The sequence below is a fragment of the Vipera ursinii genome (genome assembly GCF_947247035.1).
Source record: "Vipera ursinii genome assembly, chromosome: 1".
NCBI lineage: Eukaryota > Metazoa > Chordata > Lepidosauria > Squamata > Viperidae > Vipera > Vipera ursinii.
Genome location: NC_139512.1, coordinates 193647836 through 193671079, shown reverse-complemented (window position 1 = coordinate 193671079; position 23244 = coordinate 193647836).

Below are 23244 nucleotides of genomic sequence, written 5' to 3'. Positions count from 1 at the left end.
AGGCCAGTTATACGACCCCATCGCAACTCCAGATGGCATACAAAGTTCAAACAATTCAAAAGTACAGACAAAAAACAAGGGTCCAGACTCCTCCTTAAAGAGCCATGTATAATACACAAGGGGCCTGTGGCCACTCTAGCCCAAGGCCTAGGGCAGGAGTAGGCAACCTTGGCTCTTTTATGACTCGTGGACTTCAACTCCCAGAATTCCTGAGCCAGCACAGCTTTTGGGAATAGAGACGAGGGCTTTCTCCCTAGGGCAGGAGTAGGCAACCTTGGCTCTTTTATGACTCATGGACTTCAACTCCCAGAATTCCTGAGCCAGCATGGCTCAGCTTGGAAACCTATCTTTCCTCTCAGCATGGCTGGCTCAGGAATTCTGGGAGTTGAAGTCCATGAGTCATAAAAGAGCCAAGGTTGCCTACCCCTGGCCTAGGGGAAGAGTCAGGTTTTAAGAGCTCTTTAGAGGGAGGTCAGAGTGGGAGCCAAAGAAATCCAGGGGAATGGGAGATGTGCCAGAGACTGAACTGCAAAAAATAAAATAAAAACTAAGTTAAAGAGGTTTCTCTCACCTTGCTAAAGGCCTGGAAGAAGAGCCAGAATCTTCAAGGCCCTTTGAAATACTCCTTCCCAGGCACAGCTGCAGAGAAGGCATGCTGCAGGAGTCCCAATAGATAACATTATTTAATCCAGTGATTCTCAACCTCAGTAGCTTTAAAATGCATGGACTTCAACTCCCAGAACTCCCCAGCCAGCCGATTTAATTAAAGGAAGCTTTAGCATGCTAACACTGATTGAAGCTGTAGCATGCTAACCGAGATAGAATGGGCTGAGTAAATACCACAGGAGGTAGGCCAGGGTGTCAAACTGCGGGCCCGTAGGCCCAATGCGCCATGCCGTAACTGCGCCCACCCCAGCTTCGGCAATGGGAAAGAAGTTGCAGGTAGACCATTTTAATGCAAGAATACCTGCCCCTCTGCTTTCAAAATATTGGAAAACAAAGGATCAGCAGTAACTAATTACAATATACATCAGGGCAGAGAAAAATATATTGAGAATTCCTTAATAGCAGGGCTTTTTTTCTCATAGAACGCTCAGAACGGAGTTCCGGCACCTTTTTTGGAGGGAACCTTGTAGGATAGGCAAGGCAGGTTGCATGACATGTGTGAGTTCCGGCACCTTTTTCTTATACAAAAAAAGCACTGCTTAATAGTGTATTTTTTTATCATCAGCATTTTCGGACACTACATTGATCTATCCAGCTTAACTGTTTCTACTTTCAGTCCCTCTGAAGCAGCATGCCATACGACACCTCTTGAAAAATCTATAAAAGTGATTGCTCTTTGATTTGACAAGTAAATAAAAACAGCCCTATTGGATACCAACATGCATGTTTGAAAGATAAATTTGAATGCCTTGTCCACATTTTCCCATTGACAAGAGTTAAAGGCAAAGTTAAGAAAAAATTCTTGAGCCAGCAAACCTGCTTCTACAAGCACAAGAGGAATTTAAAGAGTGGCCTGGGGAAGAAATGGATTTAACTGTCAGACACATGAAAAGAATTTGGAAAAAGAATATGGATGCTTTGTCAAAGGGCAAGATTCAGATGTAGTGACATGTCGCTGACCCTGGTGCCAAGCACCTCAAGATGAATCAGGGAGTGATGCTTGCAGCCTGCACAGCTGCTAAAAGGTGTTCAGGGCCCCCGTTTAATTACATGTATTTATACAGTTTAAAAAAATCCTAAGTGCATTATAGCCTGTAGTATACCACAGTTTTGAGCATTTATGAGATTCAAGCAATTAAGAGTCTAAACTTTCAAATGTTTCCAGATGGTACACTGATTAACAATTGTATGAATTTAATATTTGTTTAAATGCGCTGTGCTGTAAAAATACTTCTTAATAGTGGCTGAGAGTATCTGCCACAAATCTTCACAGACAGTAACTTATCTCATTGCCTGGAGAGGTGGAAATCTCATTAGTTGATTATATAGATCAAAAGCAGTGCAGGGACAAAATAAAAAGATTTCTTCAAAAACTCTACATTTTTCCTTGCAAATTATTGCATTTTCTCATTGGCCTATGTCACCATCCTAATTTGGGACTCATTCTTTTCAGTGAAAGTCTGACTTGATAAATACAAGGTGAAGCTGCTACTCTTTGTTGCTTCTGCCTTATAGCATTCAGTTTGGTACAACTTATCTTGAGATGCATCTCTCTCTCTCTCTCTCTCTTTCTCTCCCTCTCCCTCCCTCTCTCTTCTCCCCCTCCTGTATAGTCTCCTGTATCTTTAAACTGTGCCTCAATCATGTAACCTGGATTGGCAACCTCCTCTGGATTCAGATTATGGATAAGAGAGATTAGATATTGATCTGACATTAATAAGCATCAGATGAACTAGATGAAAGCCAGTGACTGAAGATCCAACATTTCATTGCAGCAAAGATAATCCAAAACCTTTTGCTAACTGAGATGAAGGACAAGATTGGGCCTGTTCCCATTCTATCAACAGAAACTAAGGTGACTGGCTATTGATTGTTTTCTTTTTTGTTGATGATGGGACAGTGTCTCCACTGCATTTGAAGACAACAGGTGAGTTTAAGTGATGTCATACAGACAGCACAGCACATAATTCTCTTTTGTACCCATCATTGCACATTTTCTAAAGGAAAGGCTAACCCTATGTTATACTAGGTGGGGCTGAATCAAGAAAGCAAAAATCTACAATTCAACTGCAGCATGTTCTTATGATACTCTGAGATTTTATTCTTTAATACTGAAAATATCTGCTACTTGCCTTAACAGGTATTTACATATATATTCTAGTATATATCTGCATGGTAGATTAAGAAAAGCCTTGTGTGGGACCTATACCTCTAGGACCATAAATTGAATCAGATGCTATAACTGAATATCCGGAAAAAAACTATAACTCTGCTTCACATAAGCTCACCTTGCATGTCAGGCTTTTAAAAACAGACGATTTTTAGAATATTTTCTTTGTTATTGCTTAATCCTTTCATTTCCTGCCCATTGTATTAGACTTTTGCTTTTGGGGTAGACAGCACAGAAGGGTGAGCTTGTTAGTTTTATTACCTTTTCACTTAGGAAACAGCATAAAGGTGGAATGATAGATCAGGGCCCCTTTTCCTGCAGTGTCAATTATTTATATGGAATAAAATCTACCTAGTAAAATGAAATTGCTTCATTCCTAAAGGGCACAAGATAAAGTTTTTCTTCTGCAAGGGAGGGGAAGAGCTCCTTATGAAAAATGTCATAAATATTTAAATGTAAATAATAAAATCTTTTACATGCATTAAATAAACATGAGTTGGATATTACATGTGCTGTAGCCAGGGTGGGAGACCTGGCAGTGCTGGTCTCAGTGCTCAACTCATCTGTAAACTCGGTTGTGACTTAAAGGATCCATTGGGTTTCAGCCTCTGTATCTCTTTGTGGCCTTGGCTCTGGATTCTTGCACAGAGGAAAGAGTAATTAATGGAGATTTCCTTGTGAACAGATTTCTCCCCACCGCTGGAATGTAAAGCAGTGTAGTGTTTGAAACTTCCTTCTTCAGATGGGCCTGCACTACTGATGCTTTGGAAATATGGTAGTAAGCCATCCTCAAATACCGAGGGATTGGAAATAGGGTAAAGGATAGCAAAAATCTCAGACTTGTCTTATCCTCAATGCTTCAGAATTAACCAGTTAGACGTTAAAGCATATCACTTAGAAATATGTAATATATATTTTATATTCACTAATAGCAGGGGGACTGGCAGCGAAGGCCACGGAGCTATTTCTTTCACTAGGGATTTCTCCACTTGTCTTATTGAACATCATTAATCAATGTAACTCACAATGTTGTAGTATCTATCAATGAGTATTTGTCTAGATGTCAGAACCTGGAAGGTGGCTTGCTTAATTTTCTATTCTTTTTTGGCTATAATATTTATAACCCTCTATATTGACTATCCCTTATTTCTGTATGCATTGTTGAAAGCTGTGGAATTTTAGGTTTCACTGCCATCAGCATTCATGTATTTATGAAACTGTACAACATAAATTAATCATCAGCAATAATTGGGTCATTTTTAATCTCCCTTTTGTTAACCTTAAATGTGAAAAGTAGAAAGGCGTACAATGAAAGAAATTGGGACGCCTCTGTGTTAAATAAACTACTCCCAATCAGAAAAGCCCTGAAACAAATATCAAAATACATAAAGAAGCAGGAACACCTATTATATCATTATAACATTATAAAGAGTTTTGCTACACTGATAATATAGGTGTGAATGCTTGCAACTTGTGGTGTCTGCAGGTTATGGTCAAAAAAGTTTGATTAAAGTTCTGCCTTTTTAAATGTGTCCCAAATTAAAAGAAAAAAACAGGCAGAGATTTTATTGCATGATTGCAGCTGCCATCTTAACTTGTTTGACCATACCTTGCTTGCAACTGCCCTTACTTTTTACTCACCTTCATTTGACTTACGATTATCAAAGATATGACAATTGAATTAGAATAGCCTTTTCTTACAATTAAATATATTACAAGCCAATAAAAGGTTTTATCTTTTGGCTGAGATCTAATATCCTAATTGGGACTTAGTGCACACTCGATGGAAGCCTTGCAACATTCTCATATCCTGCTGAGTTTGGTAGTATTTGTCCACAGCGCAGGTGGAAATTGGAGGGCCATTAATGCTGCCCATTCATCTAGCAATGTGCCCTAATGAAACACCTGTGTTAAATAGTCGTTTGCTGATTGTCAGTAAAAACCAGCAGGGTGTTCAATAACCCATAACATTTCCCACCTCTTCCTTGAACTAAGGATCTCAGGCTGGTACTCAGATATGTCATTAAAAGGAGGGTATAGTAAACAAAGGAAAGCAAACGTAGCTTATGTTTTATTTTCAGAATCCTTGCTGTTTATTTCAGTACAGTTAGAATCTATCTATATATCATAGTTTGAAATAACTGAAAATGATATAGTTTTTGGAAAAAAATGCCACATGATTTGATAATCTTGTGTTTTTGAAAATGTTTAAAAATTGTGTAACCCCTTATGTTATACGTACGTTTTTTCTAAGAACTCAGTTTTACCCTAAATATGTCCTTGAAGACCAGAAAAGTGGAAACTCAAATATAAACACAAATGCTCAACAAAATTAAGCTTAGTTCTACTTATGTTCAGTTTATTCAGATTGTTGAATAGTTACAAAATGAATGATGTATTTGGATCTTCATATTCTCTAAAAAATCCTTAAAGGTTGAGTTTTCTCTTTAGGTTTACATTTTTTCCTACCACATACCTAACTATTTACAAAACACCTTAAACATGTCAAGGATAGCAAGTGCCAATACTAACCACGGCCTAGACTTATTTTAAGTTAATGATTCTCAAAATGACTGCTGCATAACAGAAATATTTATTAAACATTAGCTTGAAGAGATTTTAACTGCATAGTTCTGCAGTGAAAGGGAGCATTGTTTTCTTGCTTATTTACAAAGAAATCTTCAGAGTCTGTAGCTATAGTCAAAAACAACTTGTGTACATTTTTATATGTGAGTACTATTATTAGTCAATATTTTAAAAATCTACCTGCATTCCTTCATTCTGCTAAAGTCAAGTGCAGTGAATTTCTCGATGGAACAAATGATTGGTGAGGTTCTGACCTTCTTTGCTTAATTGTTTGGTAAGAAGACATTGAATTACTGGAACAGTTGGGTGGCATTCAGTAAGGAAAGCAGGTATAAACCACAAGCTAACACTAAAGCGAAGGCACATGGAGACTTCCAGATTAAGGGTATGGGGAAGCATCTTTGACAAAAGCTGTGATCTGTGGGTTTTGGCAGAATTGCCAAGGATATTGTGGAAATGACAGATAACATTTCATTCTCCTTTGCTGCTGCTACTAATTTTGACCTACTGATTTGGATAAGGAAAGCAGTATTAATAATCCTGATGTTGGAATAAAAGGACAATTGAGGTTCCCAAGAAATTTTCTTAATGAAAATATAAATCACATCTAACCATCCCATCAGGATCCAGAAGAAGAGAAATGTTGTGAGACCCACTGGAGGAAAATCTTTTCTGCTGTGATCCCTGCCCTGTGGAAATCATTCTCCCCAACTGAGGCTGGCCCCAATCCCGTTGGCCTTCCAGAAGATCCCTAAGACATGGTTTTATCAACTGGCCTTGGCATGCCATGATATCCCATGAGTTGAGCCTGCCAGATGGCTATATATTTAGGATGCTGAGCTTGTCGATCAGAAGATCGGCAGTTTGGTGGGTCAAATCCCGAGTGCCACGCAGCAGAGTGAGCACCTGTTACTCGTCCCAGCTTCTGCCAACCTAGCAGTTCGAAAGCATGTAAAAATGAAAGTAGAAAAATAGGGACCACTACGGTGGGAAGGTAACAGTGTTCCGTGCGCCTTTGGCGTCTAGTCATGCCGGCCACATGACCACGGAGACATCCTCAGACAAATGCTGGCTCTTCAGCTTTGAAATGGAGATGCGCACCGGCCCCTAGAATTGGAAACGACTAGCACGCATGTGCGGGGGAACCTTTACCTTTACCTTTTTTTTGTGTGCTGAAAAAAAATTGTATTCTATGAGAAGTAACCCCCCCCTGAATTTCCTTTATTTGTAAGTATTGTCATGATTAAAATGAGCCATCCTTATTGCATGGCACATTTCATAAGGGTTTATCTACTCCCTTTAGAACAACAACAACAATAACTTATACATCTTATTATTAAACCTGGTCTTCTATTAATTACTTACCACCCCCAATATGGCGGCCACAAGTCTTTTAGGACTACCAATGTGATTGAAAGTTATGTTGTCTAAGAATTCTAGGAGTCTTTATACATTTGAAAAGCATCTGTCTGGGAAAGGCTTATACTATTATGCAGAAATAGCCCACTTGATGTTGTCAGATTAGCTCTGGTTATCAGTTTCCAAGTATTTGAATGTTTTTTACCAAACTAAATAATGAATGTTGCTTATAGCATAGACATGCATGAGATTTAAGGAAATTAGTAAAACTGCTAAGTAAGCAAGTATATACTAGGTACATATTGGATCTATGATATAAATCATGATTCCCAGCAACATAGTTTTGGAAGATCATAATGCATTGGCTCAGGTTACAAAACTCCTTATTGAACCCAAAGCAAAGCCAGTTTTCCACTGAAAATGGCTAGCTCTTGAAACCTTCAGGCTATATTCAGCACTGAGGTGATTATGGTATAGAAGAAAATCTTGTACAATGTAGCTGCACAGCTGAACTGTGATATAAAAATGAAGAGTAATAAGAAAACTGTCTGAATAAACAGTTTCTATAAACCATTAGATCAAACTCTGATTCCAAGTTTCAATAAACTGGATGAATTAATTTTAGTGCAAGTATTATCAACATTACCCAATATGAACTTCAAGTACTGACATTCATTCACTGCTTCTTCTTTTCCTGAACTAGTTGTATCAGAAGAATTCTATAATTTTAAAAGCTAGTGACTGAGTTCCTTTCTCTTCCTGAATGTGACATTTTAAGAGATAAGAGATAAGAGATAATAAATAAATAATAAATAATAAACCTTTATTGTCAAAGTACAACATGTGTACATTGAGATTAGCTGAGCCTCCCCCCCCGTGCTCTCTCCCCCAACACACAAGACTTGGCCTCCCAAGTCAATTCTGCATAAGATTATGTCCCATTTAAAAGCCTAACAGCCCATGGATAAAAGCTATTTTTCAGCCTGTTGGTACGGCTGGCTATATTCCTATATCTCCTACCGGATGGTAGGAGAGTAAAGAGATACTGTCCAGGGTGTGAGTCATCCCTGAGAATCTTCCTAACTCTTCCAAGGCAACGAGCCCTGGCGATGTCATCCAGTGGTGTCAAGGAACAGCCCACAATGTCTTGTGCTGTGCTCACTACCCTCTGTAATACTTTCCTATCCGCGGCTGTCAGACCAGCATACCAAACCACAATACCATACGAGAGGACGCTCTCTATAGTAGACCGGTAAAAGAGGGTCATTAGCTGTTGTTCTACCCTGTTCTTCTGCAAGACCCTAAGAAAGTGAAGCCTCTGTTGGGTCTTTCTAGCCACCTGAGTTGTGTTAACTTTCCAGGTCAGATCTTCACAGAGGTAGACTCCCAGAAATTTAAAGGAGGAAACTCTCTCTACACAGTTCTCTCCGATGTAAAGTGGGGCAGGTTCCTCCTTTTTTCTCCGGAAGTCTAACACCATCTCTTTCGTCTTGCCGATGTTTAGGTGCAAGTTGTTGTTACTACACCATATGGATAAGATCAGATATAAGGAAGATCAGATAAGATACAAGGTGAGATGAGATGAGATGAGATAAGATAACTTTTATTGTCATTTTTTTACTGTGAGCACACTGGTCCTCATTAAAAATGAAATTCTGTTGCCTGCTCTCAAAACAAAGTATATATCCACCCACCACTGTTCATTTTGAATACATAGTGGAAAGAGGAAATTTGAGATTTCACAAGGTTGGTGATATATGGAACAAAACTCTGACTGAATCTAGATGTTTTGCTTTGGATACCACAAAGCCTCCTCCCAGAAGGTAACAAGGAAAACAGGTTGTGAAGAGGATGTATAACATCCCAGACAATCCTGCAGTCCCTGCTCAAGCATTGCATCTTATATGCTTAAACGCTCATATGCATTTTAATTGTCAACCTAATTGCAGTAACTTTTCTGCTCATTTCATTTATCTCCTCCCATTCTTCTCTTGATTGCTAAAATCCTCTGGGAGTCTTTTCAGCTGAAGAACTGAAAATATTTAAATACCTAATACTGCATTACTATGGTCAGTATGATGGTGCCTCAGGGTTACAGATTTTTTTTCCTGATTTTTCCCAATCTCAGGAAAAATCTCTTATGTTCTGCAGCCTCCAAAGCTGGGTCATTTTGACAATGAGAAAGTTTGATGTTGGAAAGGCCAAAAGAAGGATCCGAGTCATTAATGTATTGTATTATTGACAGCAAATATGAAACAAACTTGTTTTATCTTCATTGTGAGATAATGCATCCAAAACAATCCAAAATATATTGCAAAATGGGATAAAAATGTGATAAAAAGAAGGGGGTGAATCTATTTTCCAAAGAACCTGAAGGCAGGACAAGATGGAAACTAATCAAGGAGAGAACCAACCTAGAAATAATGAGAAATTTCCTGACAGTGAGAACAATTAATCAGTGGAATTTCCCTTCAAAAGTTGTGGGTGCTCCATCACTGGAGGTTATTAAGAAGAGATTGGGCAACCATTTGTCTGAAATAGAATAGACTCTCCTGCTTGAGCATAGAGTTGGACTAGAAGACCTCCAACACAATGCCATGATATATTAACTGCCTAAATAGTCTGTGGCAATGATTTGTGTTCCATGAAGTTGTTTTGGTTCTCAAAAAATTCTGTGGGGAATTGCAGGAATTGTAATGGCCTTTTAAGGAAATCAGATGGAATTTTTATGGACTCCTTGTTACAGGGCATATACTTTTAATCCTAGGTTGAAGACATCATGGAAAGAGTCAACAGTGCTATGACAACAGGTTTAAATGCTTTTCCTTTACTAGTTGCTTTGGGAGCAATTTTAGGCCAGATCTTCAGTTTAGCTGCTTTAAAGTTCTGAGATAGAGAGCAAGCTTCCAAGAATCTCCTGAAATGAAGACCATTTCTTTGTCTCTAAAAGTGATCTGGAATCTTTGATAAGACACAAATCTGAAGCCTGTGGTAGCAAAGCTCTTTCATTTTCTACCCAAAAGAGATCCCCCCTCAGTTTACACAAGGGGCATATTTCTAACCTTCACTTGAACCTATACCAAGTGGATTAACCATAGACCCACCACAATTGGACAGAAAAGAACATAAAGTAGGCATAACCCAATAAATGGGAAGCTTTTCCACTGTTAAATCAGCAGACTTTCCTGTCAAGCTTGGCTGACTAATTATTGCTTATAATTTGCATTAGGATTAATTAACTAATTAGAGAGGAATGTCTGAAGGCAAAGTTATGGCTCTGCTTGTCAAACTGAAGACTTTAATTATTCTGATATTTTTAATTATAATCAGTTGCTGAATGAGTATTACATTGTCAGCAACTATGAAGTGGGCACAGTGGGTTGGGGAATGTGGGTTCTGCACTACCCCTTCACCTAGAACTAGTGGAAAAGTAGTGCTGACAATGAAAACATAATAGGCAAGCCTTCTGGCGGGTGTAATTATTAGAAAGCGTGTACCTAGTGGAATGCAAAATGTGGTGGAGGTTCCTATCATTAGGAAAGAGGTCGTTCAAAAGCACAGAGAAATATTGATTTACTCAGTGAGGTTTTTTATTGTTTCTGTTCAGAAGTGGAATCTAAATAAGCTCCAAAGTAAACTGTTTCCATTGGAAGCCGTGACTTCTCTTTGGAAATATTTTGCAGTGCAAAAATTTCCCAGTGTGAATCTCTGAAGGATTTGGGAAGCTAAAAGCATTGGGCTCTTGCACTGACCACTGCTGGGGGGTGTTCCCTTTAAGAAACCACTTTTTTAAAAGAATTGGCAGCTGGCAGCCTCATCCCTTCCCCTTTGATCCATTGGAGAAAGGATCTCTTAGAGAAAGCTACTGAGCAAGCACTTTGGGGAGTCCCATCTCACAACACTTTCATGCTGTATCAAATACCACTTAGAGAATTGTCCCAAAGGTGCTTTTTTCACGAGGCAACTGGACTTTCTTGTTTTTCTTGAAGAAGTTTTGCTTTTCATCCAAGAAGCTTCCTCAGCTCTGACTGGATGGTAGGGAATGGCAGGATTTATACTCCTTGCAAACAGCTGGTCATTTGCATTCTTTTAGAGAGTCATTGAAGCCATTTGGAGGTTTACCTGTGACCTCAGGGTCACATGAATAGTGCAAATAGATGTGGATCCTTCTTGGCTGCAGGATGTTTTCTGCCCTGTGTCCCTTCACTGTTGAAGACAGGCACAGGCTGTTGGGGATGAGTCTCTGTTGTCTGCATCTCAGACTGAAGTGGAAATGGTTCCTGTAGTCTGCAATGTTTTCTGGAAATCCGTTCATACTTGTGGACCATTTGAAAGGTGTTCATCCCAAAGTGCATAGCTAAATGTCTGTGGAGATTCTAAATCATCCAGTCAGAGCTGAAGAAGCTTTTTGGATAAGGAGCAAAACGTATTCAAAGAAAGAAAAAGAAAAGAGTCCGGTTGCCTCCTGAGAAAGCACATTTGGGACTAATGTGTACTTGTACCTTTGGTTTTTCCTGCCTAGGTGTAAAACCTTGCTTTTGTCCACATTAAATTTCATTTTGTCGTTCAAGTCTGTCAAATCTGACCCAGATGAGACCCTGGTTTCCTCTGATGTGACTTCCCTCTTCACTTGTATTCCAACAACTGAAGCTGTCACAGTAGTGAAGAAATGTCTGCTACAAGACAGCACCTTAGGTGGCAGAACCAACCTCAGCCCTGACCACATATGTGCCATGCTGGACCTCTGCCTGACCACTACCTGTTTTAAATACAGTGAAGGTTTCTACAGACAAAACATGGCTGGACTATGGGCTCACCTGTGTCTCCCATTGTGGCCAATCTCTACACAGAAGAGGTAGAAACCAAAGCCCTAAACTCCTTCACAGGAATTCCACCCACTCACTGATATAGGTATGTGGACAAAACCTGGGTCAAGATCAGAACACATGAATTAGAAGCATTCGCCAAACATAATCAACTCAGTGGACAGATGAATCAAATTCATAGGTGAGGATGTTGAAGAAAATAGTCTAGCCTTCCTGGACTGTGCAACATACATTAAGGAAAACAGAAGCCTTAATATTGAAATTTACAGGAAACCGCCCCCCCCAGATCAGTATTTACATTTTGATTCTCACTACCCATTGGAGCACAAAATGGGAATTATCAGACCCTTACATCACCGAGCTGAAGGCCTACCTACCAGCAATGATGAAAAAGAAAAAGAATTAAAACACATCAAAGAACTTGTGGCTATCCCAACTGGGCTTTCATCAAATCTCAGAAAAGACCCAGCAGGAGCTCCTCCATAAAAGACAAAGAAGAAAACAATAAAGGAAGCAACGTAGTCATTCCACACATAACAGTAATATCAGAAAAGCTCAGGAGGATCTTCAGCTAACACAACAAATGTGCACACTTCAAACCCAAGAATACACCAAGGCAGAAGCTTGCCTATCCCAAGGATAAAACACCCAGACACAAACTGAGCAACGTGGTATATGCAGTACAATGCAGTGAGCCATGTGCAAATCTTTACATTAGGGAAACAAAACAACCTCTTCATAAACGCATGGCACAACATAGGAGTACAAATGCATCAGGACAAGATTTAGCAATCAATCTGAATTTAACACACAAAGGTCACTCGTTCAAAGACAGCAACTCCACATTCTGGACAGAGAGGACCGCTGGTTTGAAAAAGGGATCAAAGAGGCCACCTATTTCAAAACTGAACAGCCCTCTCTCAACAGAGGGGGAGGGATATGACACCATCTATCTCCAGTCTACAACACAATCCTTTCAACAGTTCCAAGAAGGCTCCACACCCATTTGCACTACTCAGGTGACCCTGAGGACACAGATAAACCTCCAGGGGCTTCTACAACTCAGTAAAAGAATGTAAATGACCAGCTGACTGCAAGGACTATATATCCTGCCATTCCCCACCATCCAGTCAGAGCTGAAGAAGCTCCTTGGATGAAAAGCAAAAACATCTTCAAGAAAAACCAGAAAGTCCAGTTGCCTTGTGAAAAAAGCACCTTTGGGACAACCATGACCTGGATGACTGAGAATCTCCATAGAGAATTATAGACAAGCAAAAACAATGATTTTGTGATTTTGTTGGTAAGATTTCAGAATTGGTTTATTATTGCCTCCATCCTAAGGCTGAGACACAGAGAGTGGCCCATCAAAAGCAGGACTAGAACTCAAGACACACAGTTTCTAACCTGGTGCCTTAACCACTGCATCAAAGTGGCTTCGCGTGTTTAGTTCAATGAAAATAACTTGGTATATGGCTGCTGGGAAGGAGATATCCCCCATGTTTGCAATCATTAGCATCGAAACTCAAATGAAAAAAGATGACCCAGAATACATTTCTACGGATATAGGTATATTTTTTAAGCTTGGTTGAGGTATATGCTGTGGAGAAAAATCCAAAATCACCTCACCGCCTTTTGTCCACCAAATGGTGAAAGATCCAGATTGAGCAAAAAAAGAAGCATATTGTCATATACCGGAGTGTTATAGAATATGCTTTCACTGTTTTAAGAGTCTTACCATCTGATTAGACAAATTCATATTGTAGAAATGTATCAAGAGCTCTTAGCATTAGTGCATTAATATATTCTTCCAGTATCAAAGACAGAATATATCTTAGCATCATTTCTGAACAGAAATAGGTGGGCTTCGCATCTGATGGACCATTGAAATACTAGATAGAACATTAATCAAATCCAACCTAGGTCTTATGTTGATCACTGCTGTTTCATGTGTACTGTATGTGTGTACTGTGGTTTCCATTTTTGTTTCTCTTCCAACAATGCAAGCAACTGATTCATTAACCAAATTCATCTCATTTAATTTGGATTTGGAGAGGAATATGCTAAAAACAGTTCGTTTTCTCAAAGGAGGCTATCAACTCTTTGCTGTTCAGCAGAAATAATTCTCCTTATCTCATTTCCCATTTCCTACTTTATAAAGTCTGCACATTCTTGACAAGATATTGAGCACACTTCTTTAGACAACTTCTCTCTGTCAGTCTTAAAGACATCTTTATTTCAGACTAAAAATTCTCCATTTGAAGTTTCTGAACAAGAGGCAGAACATAGTATATCCCTATTTCAAAGAATATGACAAGATGAAACAGACCCAAGTGGAAGCACTTGCACAAAAGAGTAAAATACACCCATAAGTTCTGTGTTTACAATATTATCCTGGATAGTTACTGATATAGTAACTCATGATTTGGAAGTCTGATCTTTTGTGTCTATGGAGATTCCCAGTCATCCAGGTCATAGTTATCCCAAATATGCTTTTTCATGAGGCAAAGTCCACATTTTGGACAGAGAGGACCACTGGTTTGAAAGAGGGGTCAAAGAGTCCCACTATGTCAAAACTGAGCAGCCCTGTCTCAACAGAGGGGGAGGGATATAACATCATCTATCTCCAGTCTACAACACAATCCTTTCAACAGTTCCAAGAAGGCTCCACACCCATTTGCAATGCTCAGGTGACCCCGAGGACACAGATAAACCTCCAGGGGCTTCTACAACTCGCTAAAGAATGCAAACGACCAGCTGTCTGCAAGGACTATAAATCCTGCCATTCCCCACCATCCAGTTAGAGCTGAAGAAGCTTCTTGGATGAGAAGCAAAACCTCTTCAAGGAAAAACAAGGAAGTCCAGTTCCCTCATGAAAAAGCATCTTTGGGATCTGTTGTTTTGTATGATGTTTTTGGTCAACAATAAATTTAATGTTCTGATTACCTCAAACACCACCCAGACAAAGTGTAAAGACGTAAGTTCACATGATGTGGATCTATCATTACATAGCTGAGAGAAAAAGAGAGTGAGAGACCATCTCCTGAATTAGAGAAATCAAGTGATGGAACTTGTGTGAGTGCATTGGGAAGATAGGAATATTTTAATAATGTTTCCTGAACAATGGGACCATGCATTAACCATTTCTATGCTGACAGTACATTCTCCCTTATTGTGTCTCTAGTTTGCAAGGGTTAGCCCTTTTCATTATTTCATATTTACTCTCTGTTGAAAAACAAAGTAAGTTAAAAGTAAGAGAGAGTTAAACATGAAAAGAACAACAACATGCCAGCACACAAAATGGCTTGATATGCATTCTCATTATTATAGTGAGTGGAAAGGAAGGAGGATGTTTTGAAGAATATTCATCCTAAGGGGTTCTTAGCTTTTGTTTCTTTCTGGTCCACCCATAATTTACAGCCAATAAAATAGCTTTTGGCAACTTTTTTTATATGATCCTTCAAAAAGCATGAAAAACTGTCGTGTTAATGATTCCTTTCCTCATTTATCCTGTTGCAAAAAAGATTGCATTAATGAATCTGGGTTGATACAAGAAGTTAATATACATTCTTGTTGGTTAATAAGAATCAGCTCAAATAAATAGGGCCAATTGGCATTCTTGGAAGCAACTGAAGGAACCATGTTAAACAGCACATAGGAATGGTGCATTAAGAAGGTAAGCTGACACATTCGATTAACTCTGGATTCTGCTTGGACATAGATTTTGAAAGATATCGTGTCTTAAGGAAGAATCACATGTTCAGTTTCAGTAATTCTGCTTAATACAGATTTCAGTTTTTGTGGGCAAATTATGTTCAGGGAGAATTAGATCTGTGTATTTATCGAATCCCAAGTGCCGCGTAACAGAGTGAGCACCTGTTACTCGTCCCAGCTTCTGCCAACCTAGCAGTTCGAAAGCACATAAAAATGCAAGTAGAAAAATAGGGACCACTATGGTGGGAAGGTAACAGCGTTCCATGTGCCTTTGGCGTCTAGTCATGCCGGCCACATGACCACGGAGACGTCCTCAGACAAGCGCTGGCTCTTCGGCTTTGAAACGGAGATGAGCACCGGCCCCTAGAGTCGGAAACAACTAGCACGCATGTGCGGGGGAACCTTTACCTTTACCTTTATTTATTGAGCAGTTTAGTTGACCTCTTAACTGCACCTACTTCCACAAAAAAGCAAACTAATTTTAAAGAGACAGTTGCTTTCCTTTTACAATACTATAAGTGAGCAGCTGTTATAGACATTACATGAGAAAATCTAAAGGACATTTTAACTCAAGGAATATTTACTGAATGAATGAAGATAAACAGCAACAACAACCAAAGTGTCAAAATATCCTATGATATTGAAGATCAGCATTATCACTTAATAGAGAAAATACAGAATTCAAAGAATTCAACAAATTATAACAGTGAAAGGCCTTGGGAAGCAGGATTTGAGAGTAATAGTTCAAGGTCCCATGTAGAAGAATAAGCAAGTAGAGCAGTGGACTGGTTAATAACATCACTGTTTCAAGAAGGGGGACCTTATAACAATGATCTGCCTTCATAATATGAGACTAGAATCTGTCTGCTCCACTTGGAAAACAGAGGAAGGTCAAGAAGAAACCACCCAGTTGTAAGCTTGGCATGTTGACCATTTTATATGAAATTATCTGGCCCTACTACCGGTAGTAGAGAAAATGATAATAAACCAAATGTAAATATTGTAAAACCACATGTGTGCAGCTCACATTATGAGATAATGACCTGTGAAAAACAATTCAAACTCTGTGAGGTTCCAAAGTTTTGAGTACATTGATTCCTAAAGAAATAGGGTTCAGTTGCTTCAATGTCACAATGTAAATATATTGAGAGTTAATTCTGCAGAGCTGAATGAAAATTAGGAAATTGTATAAAATTATAATAAAGGAAAATCGCATCCACTATTGAATATTATATAACCCAAGAAACAGCATAACCTTAATTTAGTGGACTTCAGTATTTTGGACACCACATGCAGCAGGCCAATTTCCATGGCAACTTATATCATTTGTGGAGTCCTTTGCACTCGCTGAGCTTGGTTGTTCTCTTGCAGGTATTTCTCGAATGTGTGTCCTTGTCTGAAATGGGTATTCAGCTTTTTTTGTGTTGAAAAATAAATGATTTTTTAGTCATTCTCTTTTTCACGTTCACATAAAAAAATATTAAGGAATTATGGCAAGTATTACAGTGAAGCCCTATATCTGTCAGCTCAGAAGTTATCCATGGTGTTATTTCAGTCCAGCTTCTTCCTTGCATCTAAAATGGAGTAAGACTCTTGTCACAAAGTAGGTTGATTCTTAGGTCATAGTGCAGGTATATAAAAGTCTAGAGATAACTCGATTGAATAATTGGCTGAAATGTGACTACACATGCCAAACAATATCATTTTTCAAAGATGAAATGAGGAGGTCTGTGTCTGCAGAACATTCCATGCTTTTTAGAAAGAAAAAATAAGTTTCATATATTTTCCCAAAGGAAAAAAAATCTATTTATAGCTATTGGCTCAGAGGTGTCTCATAAAAGGAAGTTCCCCATCATGTTCCTAGCAATTGTAGTGAAACCTTTCAGAATAATGTATCTTGTAGATGAACAATATGAAATTTAAAATAGCTTTGGTAAAATCAAAGGTTTTTATAAATTTGGATTACCACTTGCGGTTCAGTAGTGTCAATCTCTGCTTGCAGCTGTCCACCATATCCAATCAGCAAACTATTCATTCATTGAGGAAGATGAATCTTTAGTTTCCAGGCCTCATAGTTGTGCCCTAAACTTCCACACTCCCGTTTAATTTTATTGGTTTTTCTGAATACCCCTGTAATGAAGAGCTAGGAGTGCTAGAATTTCAAAAGGGCAATGTTTTCTCCCAACATTGATGATTAAGAGTTAAAGGCTAAAAATTATGTGAATATGAAACAAAGTAATTCCCTTTCTAGATTTTCCTGAATTTCTGGCCCCTACTGATTTGAGGCATTTAAACATCTTTGTACCTGTTTCTCAAGGTCACCTGTTCATAACACTAAGCCCTAGAATACAGTTCTGAGGCGAGGCATTCCAGATCCTTCCTTCACCTTCTGAAAAGCCTCAGATTTCTAGCTAAAATAAGCTTTATTTATTTACTTACTTATTTACTTATTTTCCCTCTACCTAAACTGAACCTATTTTACAAAGCTTTAATGTCATAAGCATTTTGGTTCTGTGTTGGATGAGAATTCCCATCAGTTGATTTTGGTAAACAACTTATCAAAAAAACTGCGAACTAGATTTAAGGTGCTGAATGTTGAAAAGAAATGGAAATGGAAAACAAAATGAAATACATTATCCATCCAAGCAAAGGGATTTTAGCAACTTATGAAAGTCTGAATTCCTGTGTATTTATCCATGTTTGTGGTACCAAATTAGTGTTGCCCACTCTATGCTTAGAATACAGATTCTTTAGCTTTACACTCTGCCTAGTAGGTATTCGTATGAGCTTTCTCTGTGCGGAAAATAAATACAGCCTCTGGAATTGACTAGGGCAAATGAGTGAGGACAGTTCAATTCATTTCTGATATGTCTTACCCAATTCCACCATATATTTTCATACAGGAGATAGTAAATTGAAATTTTAAAATTTTTAGGATCAGAGAAATCCATTCTCACAGTTCTATGATGGTCAGTGTGATACCAAGGCCATCCAAGTCGAAATAGTCTTGGTCCCAGTGTCAAACCTGATAAGCATTCCCGAGCAGCTCGAGGAAGAGGCGATCAAAGACAGGCACATGCCTTTATGTCCATGCAGGTGTGCAATTTTCTGAGAATGAGGCTAAGAGGAAGAGAATATTCTGACCCTAATAAATGGCCAGCTGTTCCTCTTGCTTTGGGCAAAGAACACACTTGCAGCATGCATCAACCTCTCTTGTCACAGGGGGCCAGGTGAAAAGTCGTCTGACTGCCTTTGTGCGAGAGGGGATAATGAGGGCAAGAAAGGATGAAGATGATCTTTTACAATCTAAATAGATAACAGATCTACCTCTGTTCCCTAGCATACCCGTCCTTCATGCTTTTTCTTCATCTTTCCCTTGCTGCCTGAATGCACTTTAGTAGATTTCAAGAAAATCACAGATGCTCCTGTTTAATGTAGCTGAGTTTAAAATGTGCAGGATTCATTTCTGCCTCGGCTTCAAGTTAAAACTGATCTTTGGTGATGTGGTGTGCGCAAGCGTGGGATGGGGGTGGGAGGTAATGGGAAGGAAGGGGCGAGGGTAGGATCCTCTTCCACAGCCTTCACAATATTGTACAGTTCTGGCCATTTTTCAATGCACCGCTGAGTGAGCACCAGGTATTAGATATGGAAGCATATGCCACACAATAGATTTTCTATATTTCCAGAGGGCACAGGCATTGATGGTTCTCAATCCTTCTCATCTCTTTTCTATTAAAAGTTGCTTTCAAAGTATTTGGCCTATCCTTTGGGGAGCTTTGACTGAAGTCCAGATGAAGACAGCAGTAGCTCAGTCACGTGTGACCGACACTTTGTATTCTTCCCATACAAGTCCTTAAAAAAAAAGGATAAAAAAAAGAAAATGTAGTAGTTTCCCCACCTCCTCTTCTCCCTCCCCCTCTTCTTTGTATGTTTGATATTTCATATCTGCAAAGCTGATATTTATTGCCCAGATGAAATGTTTTTGCACTTTTGTCCATGTAAACACAGAATTAGTCTCCTGCAAGTTGAGGTGGTGGCAGTTCCAGAACAGTTATATTTTTTGCAGATAACAGGATTAGCTTGGATGTGGGTAATAAGTTGGTGAATCTCCCCCTGGCCATTTCTCAACACTGTGAGAGCACTAATCCTTTCTGCTTTGATGTCTTCTAGTTTTCCATCAGGTGCAGCTCAGCACATTTGTCCCGGGGCATTCAGCACTCTTATAAGATCTCGTAGTGTCCTCATTAGCTGCGCCTATTTACCCAGCCAGCCTGTTGAACCCAATTTATAGTTTATGTGATTAATTCCCAAAGTACAGTAAACCCTAGCTTTGAGGCTCTGTATTATAGGGCTGCCTCTCACGTCAGCGAGTGCTCTTTTGTTATATGACTGCATCATCTATTAAAACAGAAATAATGTTGCTCCCAACTGTACATTGAACATCTTTATATTTACCTGCTTTTAGACATAGAGCTCATAAAAAGTGTGGATCATAAAGAAAGCATGCAGGTTTTGTGTTGCATATTTTTTCCTAGATTTCTTTCTTATGCTCTACATTACAATTATGGGCACTGTTGTGCCCATCTAACAAACTCTATAATTTATTGCATTTTACCTTTGCAGGTTTACAACGGTTCAGAAATCAAAACTGCCATTGATCTTCCCTGGCACTTTTTCAACCTGCAGGTTTCATACACTGCAAGGTATACATTGCAAGTGTTTTTGCAATCACTTAAGGCAGCAGACAACATCTGTCAGCCTCCTGCATGTGGTGGTAATTTGCATCTAAACTAAGTTTTACTAATGTCACTGTGTTACTGTGGGTAGTATTCTATTCTTCGTGGAATGTCCTAAGGTTAGCCTGTTGGAGGTGGAAAAAGCAGGAACGTTATCTGCAGAATGTCTTGGACAACTGATGGACAGCTGCCTGAGAACTGATTGGGTATAATTTGAAGCAACTGAAACAGCCTACACTATTTTACCATCTCCACTCTCAACAACTGTTTCTCTGGGAATAAGAGATAGTTTTTTGATTATCCGAGATTGGGCAAAGATGTCTGGGGAATCTGGAGAACACCATGTAATCATCTCATACTTTTGCATTCTCTCTCTGTCTCTGTCTGTCTGTCCCTCTCTCTCTCTCTCTCTCTAGCATTAGCTGGATTCAAACTCTTCTAAGGAGGAAAAACACCATCAGCCGATCTGCATGTGATTTTTGCACTGCCAATAGCTTTTTCCTCTATTTTACTGTTATCATTCTGCTTTCTCCCAACAACTCCCTTGTATTATACTTTTGAGCCCAAAATGAAGTTAAAATACTCTCTCTCTCTCTCTCTCTCTCTCTCTCTCTCTCTCTCTCTCTCTCTCTCTCTCTCTCTCTCTCTCACACACACACACACACACACACACACACACACACACACACAGACACACACACAGACACACACACCATTTCAGGCAGTGCTTGTGCTGGGCCAGAACTGGAAGAGATTTACTGTCCCTTGATGCTTGCATTCAGAAATTGTGATGGCTCATCACAGGATGAAGCTAAAAGAAAGTGCAGATTAGAACAGAAGGCCACAGAAAAAGCAAGCAAACGATCAGAAATTGCCCTGAAGACATGTTTAAATTGCTCAGGTAAAAAACCAAAATGATGACTTATTGGCCTCATGCCTTAGCAATTTCATCTTGACCATATTATCTTTCGGTTATGATGTTGTTTTTCATTGTATTCACCAACTAACTCCATATCCAATACAGTAGCCCAGATTCTAGTGAAAACAATACAGTCAAGAAAGAGAAATGGGAATGATATGAGGGGTTGTGGCTTGTCCACCTATCATGGTGATCATATGAAGCCAATTTTAAATTCTTTTTTCATGGTAGTTACCACTGCTTAATAAGGGGCTCATATCATAATGAGAATAGGAGATTTTCTACATGTGACTCCAGAAGAATATAAACAGAAGAATCAAAGAACGGTCAGGATTTTCCATAAATCACCCTGTGAACAAGCGAACTTGTCTCTTTCAGTGGCTATAGATACTTAGAGGAAACATTACTATAGACATAAACCCTTAGGTAATGTGGCAGAAGAGAGAAATTATCACATACATAGAGAGGAATGATATTAATTGCATTCAATTAATGCAAGTAAATTAAATTAAATTCTGCTTTCCCCCCCTGATCTCAACCACTTTTATGCCTTAGCTTCATTTTTGGAATGCAGCCCCTGGCCTGCCATTTAAAGTACAAGCCAGCTTTTATCCTGAAAAAAGTTTTCACTTCATTTAAGTTGTGCACATTCCTGCTTGTATTAAGGAAAGACTACTGATTTATTTGAGACTGCAGTAGATTATTTTTCCCAAAATGAATTGATTTTCAAGGAATGCAATAGATTCCTTAACACACAGGATCATGAAAAGTCTAATCCTGGAGGGACTATACAAGAAATCATCTCCCAAAGTTTAAGAAATTTCTTCCCATCACTGGGATTGGCCCAAAGTATCAAATGGCTCACCATAGCGGGTTGGGGATTTTTTTGCTGGTGATTTGAAATACCACCTTGGGCATTATGCATCCTGGTCTCTTTGTATTCAGTATTTACCTAATTCTCCTCCCCATTTTTATAATCTTAGTGGCACTTGCAGCTTAAGGATCCCCTCTGCTTGAGCCTGGGACTCTTTTTTTCAATATCTCATGCACAAATTTGGTCTTCTAATCTATACTTTTAGACATAATTAAACACCGTTTCCTTCTACTTTTTGCCAGTTTCTTTGTACGCATAATGCTGGAAGAAATTTCTGCTTAATGCTGAATCCCTTTATAACAGGAGTGTCAAACTGGGGCCGGACACGTCATGTGGAAGCCGCGCTGACCCCATTGCCGGCAATGGCAAAACTCTCCTGATATGTTGTGTGACGTCACGTGATGTCGCAAGTTTGACATGTCTGCTTTATAAAATCAAATGGTTCCCTTATAATTATGTTCTAGCAAGTTGTGCAAGCTTTTCTTTTACTTTTCGTATCTCTTTTTTGTACATAGGGCATTAGAATGGAATTATTGTCCTAATTTATAACTTGGATTTGCATGGAAGAAAACCAATTCCTCTCTTTTGTCATCCGATCTCCATACACAGTGAATATTTTTTACACTCTTTCTTCAGTCATCTCACTTTTATTACTCGGACAGAATTGGAGAAGCCCTTCCTTTTTTAAGCGTACGAAAATAAGGAAGGAGGAGAAGAAAGAACTGAGATTCTCTTACACCCTCACTTCTTTTATGTAGACTTCTGAATCCTGGGTAGACATGAGTAAGGCAGTCAAGTGAAGAACAAAGGTGCCCGACACATCACAAATCTCACTTTTCTTTAAGAACATTGAAAGGACAAGAACGACCAGCCCTCAAATACTCCTTGTGTTTCTGTGTGATACACTATTCTGAGTGTCAGGCTTAGAAGGGAGGCTGACTAGACAGTAGCAAGGGCCAAGCAGGAAGTCAGGGGAAAAAATCAGTCTTTTTAGCAATAGGGAGTTAGAATCACTGAATATATCTCACACAATAGAACACACAGTTTATCTTGTGGTAACACTAGTGTCCTTTGGAAAGGAAGAGTTATTAAAAAAGTGGGAAGTGCCTCCCGCTGTGAGAAATTATACCCAAGGGGGGTCCCTGTCCTTATGGAATAGGCTGTCAAAAAGGCCCACCGTATCAGCTTCCTTCTGCATCTTAGCATTGATCTTCTATACCAGGTACTCAGTCTCCTAGCTTCATAAATGTAAGAAAGCTGTTGTCTTCCATGTGGGCTTAATTGGTAATGTGCACATACTTCCTTGATATTCACAAGCTCTAAATACCTTCCATGCAATTTCACAAAATATCACAACAGTCTCCTGAATAGATTTCTGTATATCTGGCTTCCAACTT